This window comes from Opisthocomus hoazin, unplaced genomic scaffold (genome assembly GCF_030867145.1).
Source record: "Opisthocomus hoazin isolate bOpiHoa1 unplaced genomic scaffold, bOpiHoa1.hap1 HAP1_SCAFFOLD_102, whole genome shotgun sequence".
NCBI lineage: Eukaryota > Metazoa > Chordata > Aves > Opisthocomiformes > Opisthocomidae > Opisthocomus > Opisthocomus hoazin.
Window position 1 is genome coordinate 80,001 of NW_027448981.1, and position 10,000 is coordinate 90,000.

The window sequence follows — 10,000 nt, forward strand, 5'->3', positions numbered from 1 at the left end:
GCCGCTCCGTCTGCCGATGGGCGGGCCGGTGCTGGCTCTCAAGAACTTTTTGTAACTGTTTCCCTGCTCTGCTTTGGTTTTGTTTTTTTTTCTCGCCCACCGTCAGAACCGATGCAGAGTAAGAAAGCCTTCAGCGAGACAGTCCGGCCAAGCTTAGCGCCTTCCACTAGATACGGCGAAGTCTCGGAAACGGGGGGTGGCGAGGGGAATTTCAGGCGCGCGCCGCCTCCCCCCTCCTGCACCACCCCCCCCCGCAAGCGACGGGAAGGGGCGCCGCTTTCCATCAGCTCGGCTGAAACGCCCGAGGACGGGGCGGCGTCTCTGTTTCAAAAGCGGAAAAAGAAATAAAAAAGCAACAAAAACCAAAAAATTCCCGCCGCCCCCCCCAACCCACCCCCGTGCAGGCACCCCTGCAAACGGGCCTCCGGCAGGGCCGGCCTGCCGCCCCCAGCCACCCCCCGCAAGCCCCCCCACCGCCGCCCCGGCTGAGAGAGCACAGACAGCCCGCCGCCGGCCCTTCCCACCCCGTGCAGGCACCCCTGCATACGGGCCTCCGGCAGGGCCGGCCTGCCGACCCCAGCCACCCCCCGCAAGCCCCCCCACCGCCGCCCCGACTGAGACAGCACAGGCAGCCCGCCGCCGGCACTTCCCACCCCGTGCAGGCACCCCTGCATACGGGCCTCCGGCAGGGCCGGCCTGCCGCCCCCAGCCACCCCCCACAAGCCCCCCCACCGCCGCCCCGGCTGAGACAGCACAGGCAGCCCGCCGCCGGCCCTTCCCACCCCGTGCAGGCACCCCTGCATACGGGCCTCCGGCAGGGCCGGCCTGCCGACCCCAGCCACCCCCCGCAAGCCCCCCCACCGCCGCCCCGGCTGAGAGAGCACAGGCAGCCCGCCGCCGCCCCTTCCCACCCCGTGCAGGCACCCCTGCATACGGGCCTCCGGCAGGGCCGGCCTGCCGCCCCCAGCCACCCGCCACAGGCCCCCCCACCGCCGCCCCGGCTGAGACAGCACAGGCAGCCCGCCGCCGGCCCTTCCCACCCCGTGCAGGCACCCCTGCATACGGGCCTCCGGCAGGGCCGGCCTGCCGCCCACAGCCACCCCCCGCAACCCCCCCCACCGCCGCCCCGGCTGAGACAGCACAGGCAGCCCGCCGCCGGCCCTTCCCACCCCGTGCAGGCACCCCTGCATACGGGCCTCCGGCAGGGCCGGCCTGCCGCCCCCAGCCACCCCCCGCAAGCCCCCCCCACCGCCGCCCCGGCTCAGAGAGCACAGGCAGCCCGCCGCCGGCCCTTCCCACCCCGTGCAGGCACCCCTGCATACGGGCCTCCGGCAGGGCCGGCCTGCCGCCCCCAGCCACCCCTCCGCAAGCCCCCCCACCGCCGCCCCGGCTGAGAGAGCACAGGCAGCCCGCCGCCGGCCCTTCCCACCCCGTGCAGGCACCCCTGCATACGGGCCTCCGGCAGGGCCGGCCTGCCGCCCCCAGCCACCCCCCGCAAGCCCCCCCACCGCCGCCCCGGCTGAGAGAGCACAGACAGCCCGCCGCCGGCCCTTCCCACCCCGTGCAGGCACCCCTGCATACGGGCCTCCGGCAGGGCCGGCCTGCCGACCCCAGCCACCCCCCGCAAGCCCCCCCACCGCCGCCCCGACTGAGACAGCACAGGCAGCCCGCCGCCGGCCCTTCCCACCCCGTGCAGGCACCCCTGCATACGGGCCTCCGGCAGGGCCGGCCTGCCGCCCCCAGCCACCCCCCGCAAGCCCCCCCACCGCCGCCCCGGCTGAGAGAGCACAGACAGCCCGCCGCCGGCCCTTCCCACCCCGTGCAGGCACCCCTGCATACGGGCCTCCGGCAGGGCCGGCCTGCCGACCCCAGCCACCCCCCGCAAGCCCCCCCACCGCCGCCCCGACTGAGACAGCACAGGCAGCCCGCCGCCGGCCCTTCCCACCCCGTGCAGGCACCCCTGCATACGGGCCTCCGGCAGGGCCGGCCTGCCGCCCCCAGCCACCCCCCGCAACCCCCCCCACCGCCGCCCCAGCTGAGAGAGCACAGGCAGCCCGCCGCCGGCCCTTCCCACCCCGTGCAGGCACCCCTGCATACGGGCCTCCGGCAGGGCCGGCCTGCCGCCCCCAGCCACCCCCCACAAGCCCCCCCACCGCCGCCCCGGCTGAGACAGCACAGGCAGCCCGCCGCCGGCCCTTCCCACCCCGTGCAGGCACCCCTGCATACGGGCCTCCGGCAGGGCCGGCCTGCCGACCCCAGCCACCCCCCGCAAGCCCCCCCACCGCCGCCCCGGCTGAGAGAGCACAGGCAGCCCGCCGCCGCCCCTTCCCACCCCGTGCAGGCACCCCTGCATACGGGCCTCCGGCAGGGCCGGCCTGCCGCCCCCAGCCACCCGCCACAGGCCCCCCCACCGCCGCCCCGGCTGAGACAGCACAGGCAGCCCGCCGCCGGCCCTTCCCACCCCGTGCAGGCACCCCTGCATACGGGCCTCCGGCAGGGCCGGCCTGCCGCCCACAGCCACCCCCCGCAACCCCCCCCACCGCCGCCCCGGCTGAGACAGCACAGGCAGCCCGCCGCCGGCCCTTCCCACCCCGTGCAGGCACCCCTGCATACGGGCCTCCGGCAGGGCCGGCCTGCCGCCCCCAGCCACCCCCCGCAAGCCCCCCCCACCGCCGCCCCGGCTCAGAGAGCACAGGCAGCCCGCCGCCGGCCCTTCCCACCCCGTGCAGGCACCCCTGCATACGGGCCTCCGGCAGGGCCGGCCTGCCGCCCCCAGCCACCCCTCCGCAAGCCCCCCCACCGCCGCCCCGGCTGAGAGAGCACAGGCAGCCCGCCGCCGGCCCTTCCCACCCCGTGCAGGCACCCCTGCATACGGGCCTCCGGCAGGGCCGGCCTGCCGCCCCCAGCCACCCCCCGCAAGCCCCCCCACCGCCGCCCCGGCTGAGAGAGCACAGACAGCCCGCCGCCGGCCCTTCCCACCCCGTGCAGGCACCCCTGCATACGGGCCTCCGGCAGGGCCGGCCTGCCGACCCCAGCCACCCCCCGCAAGCCCCCCCACCGCCGCCCCGACTGAGACAGCACAGGCAGCCCGCCGCCGGCCCTTCCCACCCCGTGCAGGCACCCCTGCATACGGGCCTCCGGCAGGGCCGGCCTGCCGCCCCCAGCCACCCCCCGCAAGCCCCCCCACCGCCGCCCCGGCTGAGAGAGCACAGACAGCCCGCCGCCGGCCCTTCCCACCCCGTGCAGGCACCCCTGCATACGGGCCTCCGGCAGGGCCGGCCTGCCGACCCCAGCCACCCCCCGCAAGCCCCCCCACCGCCGCCCCGACTGAGACAGCACAGGCAGCCCGCCGCCGGCCCTTCCCACCCCGTGCAGGCACCCCTGCATACGGGCCTCCGGCAGGGCCGGCCTGCCGCCCCCAGCCACCCCCCGCAACCCCCCCCACCGCCGCCCCAGCTGAGAGAGCACAGGCAGCCCGCCGCCGGCCCTTCCCACCCCGTGCAGGCACCCCTGCATACGGGCCTCCGGCAGGGCCGGCCTGCCGCCCCCAGCCACCCCCCACAAGCCCCCCCACCGCCGCCCCGGCTGAGACAGCACAGGCAGCCCGCCGCCGGCCCTTCCCACCCCGTGCAGGCACCCCTGCATACGGGCCTCCGGCAGGGCCGGCCTGCCGACCCCAGCCACCCCCCGCAAGCCCCCCCACCGCCGCCCCGGCTGAGAGAGCACAGGCAGCCCGCCGCCGCCCCTTCCCACCCCGTGCAGGCACCCCTGCATACGGGCCTCCGGCAGGGCCGGCCTGCCGCCCCCAGCCACCCGCCACAGGCCCCCCCACCGCCGCCCCGGCTGAGACAGCACAGGCAGCCCGCCGCCGGCCCTTCCCACCCCGTGCAGGCACCCCTGCATACGGGCCTCCGGCAGGGCCGGCCTGCCGCCCACAGCCACCCCCCGCAACCCCCCCCACCGCCGCCCCGGCTGAGACAGCACAGGCAGCCCGCCGCCGGCCCTTCCCACCCCGTGCAGGCACCCCTGCATACGGGCCTCCGGCAGGGCCGGCCTGCCGCCCCCAGCCACCCCCCGCAAGCCCCCCCCACCGCCGCCCCGGCTCAGAGAGCACAGGCAGCCCGCCGCCGGCCCTTCCCACCCCGTGCAGGCACCCCTGCATACGGGCCTCCGGCAGGGCCGGCCTGCCGCCCCCAGCCACCCCTCCGCAAGCCCCCCCACCGCCGCCCCGGCTGAGAGAGCACAGGCAGCCCGCCGCCGGCCCTTCCCACCCCGTGCAGGCACCCCTGCATACGGGCCTCCGGCAGGGCCGGCCTGCCGCCCCCAGCCACCCCCCGCAAGCCCCCCCACCGCCGCCCCGGCTGAGAGATCACAGGCAGCCCGCCGCCGGCCCTTCCCACCCCGTGCAGGCACCCCTGCATACGGGCCTCCGGCAGGGCCGGCCTGCCGCCCCCAGCCACCCCCCACAAGCCCCCCCACCGCCGCCTCGGCTGAGAGAGCACAGGCACCCCGCCGCCGGCCCTTCCTACCCCGTGCAGGCACCCCTGCATACGGGCCTCCGGCCGGGCCGGCCTGCCGCCCCCAGCCACCCCCCACAAGCCCCCCCACCGCCGCCCCGGCTGAGACAGCACAGGCAGCCCGCCGCCGCCCCTTCCCACCCCGAGCAGGCACCCCTGCATACGGGCCTCCGGCAGGACCGGCCTGCCGCCCCCAGACAAACCCCGCAAGCCCCCCCACCGCCGCCCCGGCTGAGAGAGCACAGGCACCCCGCCGCCGCCCCTTCCCACCCCGTGCAGGCACCCCTGCATACGGGCCTCCGGCAGGGCCGGCCTGCCGCCCCCAGCCACCCCCCGCAAGCCCCCCCCACCGCCGCCCCGGCTCAGAGAGCACAGGCAGCCCGCCGCAGGCCCACCCACCCCGTGCAGGCACCCCTGCATACGGGCCTCCGGCAGGGCCGGCCTGCCGCCCCCAGCCACCCCCCGCAAGCCCCCCCCACCGCCGCCCCGGCTCAGAGAGCACAGGCAGCCCGCCGCAGGCCCACCCACCCCGTGCAGGCACCCCTGCATACGGGCCTCCGGCAGGGCCGGCCTGCCGCCCCCAGCCACCCCCCACAAGCCCCCCCACCGCCGCCCCGGCTGAGAGAGCACAGGCAGCCCGCCGCCGGCCCTTCCCACCCCGTGCAGGCACCCCTGCATACGGGCCTCCGGCAGGGCCGGCCTGCCGCCCCCAGCCACCCCCCGCAAGCCCCCCCACCGCCGCCCCGGCTGAGAGAGCACAGGCAGCCCGCCGCCGCCCCTTCCCACCCCGTGCAGGCACCCCTGCATACGGGCCTCCGGCAGGGCCGGCCTGCCGCCCCCAGCCACCCCCCGCAAGCCCCCCCACCGCCGCCCCGGCTGAGAGAGCACAGGCAGCCCGCCGCCGGCCCTTCCCACCCCGTGCAGGCACCCCTGCATACGGGCCTCCGGCAGGGCCGGCCTGCCGACCCCAGCCACCCCCCGCAAGCCCCCCCCACCGCCGCCCCGGCTCAGAGAGCACAGGCAGCCCGCCGCCGGCCCTTCCCACCCCGTGCGGGCACCCCTGCATACGGGCCTCCGGCAGGGCCGGCCTGCCGCCCCCAGCCACCCCCCGCAACCCCCCCCACCGCCGCCCCGGCTGAGAGATCACAGGCAGCCCGCCGCCGGCCCTTCCCACCCCGTGCAGGCACCCCTGCATACGGGCCTCCGGCAGGGCCGGCCTGCCGACCCCAGCCACCCCCCGCAAGCCCCCCCCACCGCCGCCCCGGCTCAGAGAGCACAGGCAGCCCGCCGCAGGCCCACCCACCCCGTGCAGGCACCCCTGCATACGGGCCTCCGGCAGGGCCGGCCTGCCGACCCCAGCCACCCCCCGCAAGCCCCCCCACCGCCGCCCCGGCTGAGAGAGCACAGACAGCCCGCTGCCGGCCCTTCCCACCCCGTGCAGGCACCCCTGCATACGGGCCTCCGGCAGGGCCGGCCTGCCGCCCCCAGCCACCCCCAGCAAGCCCCCCCCACCGCCGCCCCGGCTCAGAGAGCACAGGCAGCCCGCCGCCGGCCCTTCCCACCCCGTGCAGGCACCCCTGCATACGGGCCTCCGGCAGGGCCGGCCTGCCGACCCCAGCCATCCCCCGCAAGCCCCTCCACCGCCGCCCCGACTGAGACAGCACAGGCAGCCCGCCGCCGGCCCTTCCCACCCCGTGCAGGCACCCCTGCATACGGGCCTCCGGCAGGGCCGGCCTGCCGCCCCCAGCCACCCCCCGCAAGCCCCCCCACCGCCGCCCCGGCTGAGACAGCACAGGCAGCCCGCCGCCGCCCCTTCCCACCCCGTGCAGGCACCCCTGCATACGGGCCTCCGGCAGGGCCGGCCTGCCGCCCCCAGCCACCCCCCGCAAGCCCCCCCACCGCCGCCCCGGCTGAGAGAGCACAGACAGCCCGCCGCCGGCCCTTCCCACCCCGTGCAGGCACCCCTGCATACGGGCCTCCGGCAGGGCCGGCCTGCCGCCCCCAGCCACCCCCAGCAAGCCCCCCCACCGCCGCCCCGGCTGAGAGAGCACAGGCACCCCGCCGCCGGCCCTTCCCACCCCGTGCAGGCACCCCTGCATACGGGCCTCCGGCAGGGCCGGCCTGCCGCCCCCAGCCACCCCCCGCAAGCCCCCCCACCGCCGCCCCGGCTCAGAGAGCACAGGCACCCCGCCGCCGCCCCTTCCCACCCCGTGCAGGCACCCCTGCATACGGGCCTCCGGCAGGGCCGGCCTGCCGCCCCCAGCCACCCCCCGCAAGCCCCCCCCACCGCCGCCCCGGCTCAGAGAGCACAGGCAGCCCGCCGCAGGCCCTTCCCACCCCGTGCAGGCACCCCTGCATACGGGCCACCGGCAGGGCCGGCCTGCCGACCCCAGCCATCCCCCGCAAGCCCCCCCACCGCCGCCCCGGCTGAGACAGCACAGGCAGCCCGCCGCCGGCCCTTCCCACCCCGTGCAGGCACCCCTGCATACGGGCCTCCGGCAGGGCCGGCCTGCCGCCCCCAGCCACCCCCCGCAAGCCCCCCCACCGCCGCCCCGGCTGAGACAGCACAGGCAGCCCGCCGCCGCCCCTTCCCACCCCGTGCAGGCACCCCTGCATACGGGCCTCCGGCAGGGCCGGCCTGCCGCCCCCAGCCACCCCCCGCAAGCCCCCCCACCGCCGCCCCGGCTGAGAGAGCACAGGCAGCCCGCCGCCGGCCCTTCCCACCCCGTGCAGGCACCCCTGCATACGGGCCTCCGGCAGGGCCGGCCTGCCGACCCCAGCCACCCCCCGCAAGCCCCCCCCACCGCCGCCCCGGCTCAGAGAGCACAGGCAGCCCGCCGCCGGCCCTTCCCACCCCGTGCAGGCACCCCTGCATACGGGCCTCCGGCAGGGCCGGCCTGCCGCCCCCAGCCACCCCCCGCAACCCCCCCCACCGCCGCCCCGGCTGAGAGATCACAGGCAGCCCGCCGCCGGCCCTTCCCACCCCGTGCAGGCACCCCTGCATACGGGCCTCCGGCAGGGCCGGCCTGCCGACCCCAGCCACCCCCCGCAAGCCCCCCCCACCGCCGCCCCGGCTCAGAGAGCACAGGCAGCCCGCCGCAGGCCCACCCACCCCGTGCAGGCACCCCTGCATACGGGCCTCCGGCAGGGCCGACCTGCCGCCCCCAGCCACCCCCCACAAGCCCCCCCACCGCCGCCCCGGCTGAGACAGCACAGGCACCCCGCCGCCGCCCCTTCCCACCCCGTGCAGGCACCCCTGCATACGGGCCTCCGGCACGGCCGGCCTGCCGCCCCCAGCCACCCCCCACAAGCCCCCCCACCGCCGCCCCGGCTGAGAGAGCACAGGCACCCCGCCGCCGCCCCTTCCCACCCCGTGCAGGCACCCCTGCATACGGGCCTCCGGCAGGGCCGGCCTGCCGACCCCAGCCACCCCCCGCAAGCCCCCCCACCGCCGCCCCGGCTGAGAGAGCACAGGCAGCCCGCCGCCGGCCCTTCCCACCCCGTGCAGGCACCCCTGCATACGGGCCTCCAGCACGGGCGACCCGCTCTGTCCGCAGGGAGGACAGGTCTACCCCTTCTGGCGGCAGGGAGACCAGGTCTACCCGTTCTGCCGGCAGGGATGCCAGGTCTACCCGTTTTACCGGCAGGGATGCCAGGTCTACCCATTTACCGGCAGGGATGCCCGGTCTACCCGTTCTGGCTGCAGGGAGACCAGGTCTACCCGTTTTTCCTGCAGGGAGACCAGGTCTACCCGTTCTGCCGGCAGGGAGGCCAGGTCTACCCGTTTTACCGGCAGGGAGGCCAGGTCTACCCGTATTGCCGGCAGGGAGGCCAGGTCTACCCGTTTTACCGGCAGGGATGCCAGGTCTACCCGTTCTAGCGGCAGGGAGACCAGGTCTACCCGTATTGCCGGCAGGGATGCCAGGTCTACCCGTTTTACCGGCAGGGATGCCAGGTCTACCCATTTACCGGCAGGGATGCCAGGTCTACCCGTTCTGGCTGCAGGGAGGCCAGGTCTACCCATATTGCCGGCAGGGAGACCAGGTCTACCCATTTACCGGCAGGGATGCCAGGTCTACCCGTTCTGGCGGCAGGGAGAACAGGTCTACCCTTTTTGCCGGCAGGGAGACCAGGTCTACCCGTTTTGCCGGCAGGGAGACCAGGTCTACCCGTTCTGGCTGCAGGGAGACCAGGTCTACCCGTTTTGCCGGCAGGGATAACAGGTCTACCCGTTTTACCTGCAGGGAGACCAGGTCTACCCATTTACCGGCAGGGAGACCAGGTCTACCCGTTTTGCCGGCAGGGATGCCAGGTCTACCCGTTCTGGCGGCAGGGAGAACAGGTCTACCCGTTTTACCTGCAGGGAGAACAGGTCTACCCGTTTTACCGGCAGGGAGACCAGGTCTACCCGTTTTGCCGGCAGGGATGCCAGGTCTACCCGTTTTACCTGCAGGGATGCCAGGTCTACCCGTTTTACCGGCAGGGAGGCCAGGTCTACCCGTTCTGCCGGCAGGGAGGCCAGGTCTACCCGTTCTAGCGGCAGGGAGACCAGGTCTACCCATTTACCGGCAGGGAGACCAGGTCTACCCGTTTTGCCGGCAGGGAGGCCAGGTCTACCCGTTTTACCGGCAGGGAGGCCAGGTCTACCCGTTTTACCTGCAGGGAGAACAGGTCTACCCGTTTTACCGGCAGGGAGACCAGGTCTACCCGTTTTGCCGGCAGGGATGCCAGGTCTACCCGTTGTGGCGGCAGGGAGGCCAGGTCTACCCGTTCTGCCGGCAGGGAGGCCAGGTCTACCCGTTTTACCTGCAGGGAGGCCAGGTCTACCCGTTTTGGCGGCAGGGAGACCAGGTCTACCCGTTTTGCCGGCAGGGATGCCAGGTCTACCCGCTTCCGGCAGGGATGCCAGGTCTACCCGGTTCCAGGCAGGGAGGCCTCGTCTACCCGTTCTGCCGGCAGGGAGGCCAGGTCTACCCGTTTTACCGGCAGGGATGCCAGGTCTACCCGCTTCCGGCAGGGATGCCAGGTCTACCCGGTTCCAGGCAGGGAGGCCTCGTCTACCCGTTCTGCCGGCAGGGAGGCCAGGTCTACCCGTTTTACCGTCCGCCGGGTCCGGTGTGCCCGATGTGGCCGCCGGAGCTGCCGGCGGAAAGGGATGCCTCGTCTACCTCGCTCCGGCGGGACTTTGGCTCCACCGCGGTTCTGGCAGGTAGACGTCTTGCCCGGTTCTTCTTCGGAGCTGCCGAAGGGGTCGCTGCTTTGCGCTGCCTCCAGTTACGTCATGGTAAGAGTCGGCGGCGCTCGCGCGCCTCCCCGCTGGGGGAAGACGGTTCTCTTCGAGCCCGCCGGGGCCGGGGACCTCGCTGTCCGTATACTAGGGCAGAGGGCTGGCGCTCGCGGACCAGCGCCATCGAACCGCTGCAGCTACTCGCGGTTCAGCCGGCAGACTCGGGCGTTGCACGGCGGCTGTGGCCGTGGCCGTT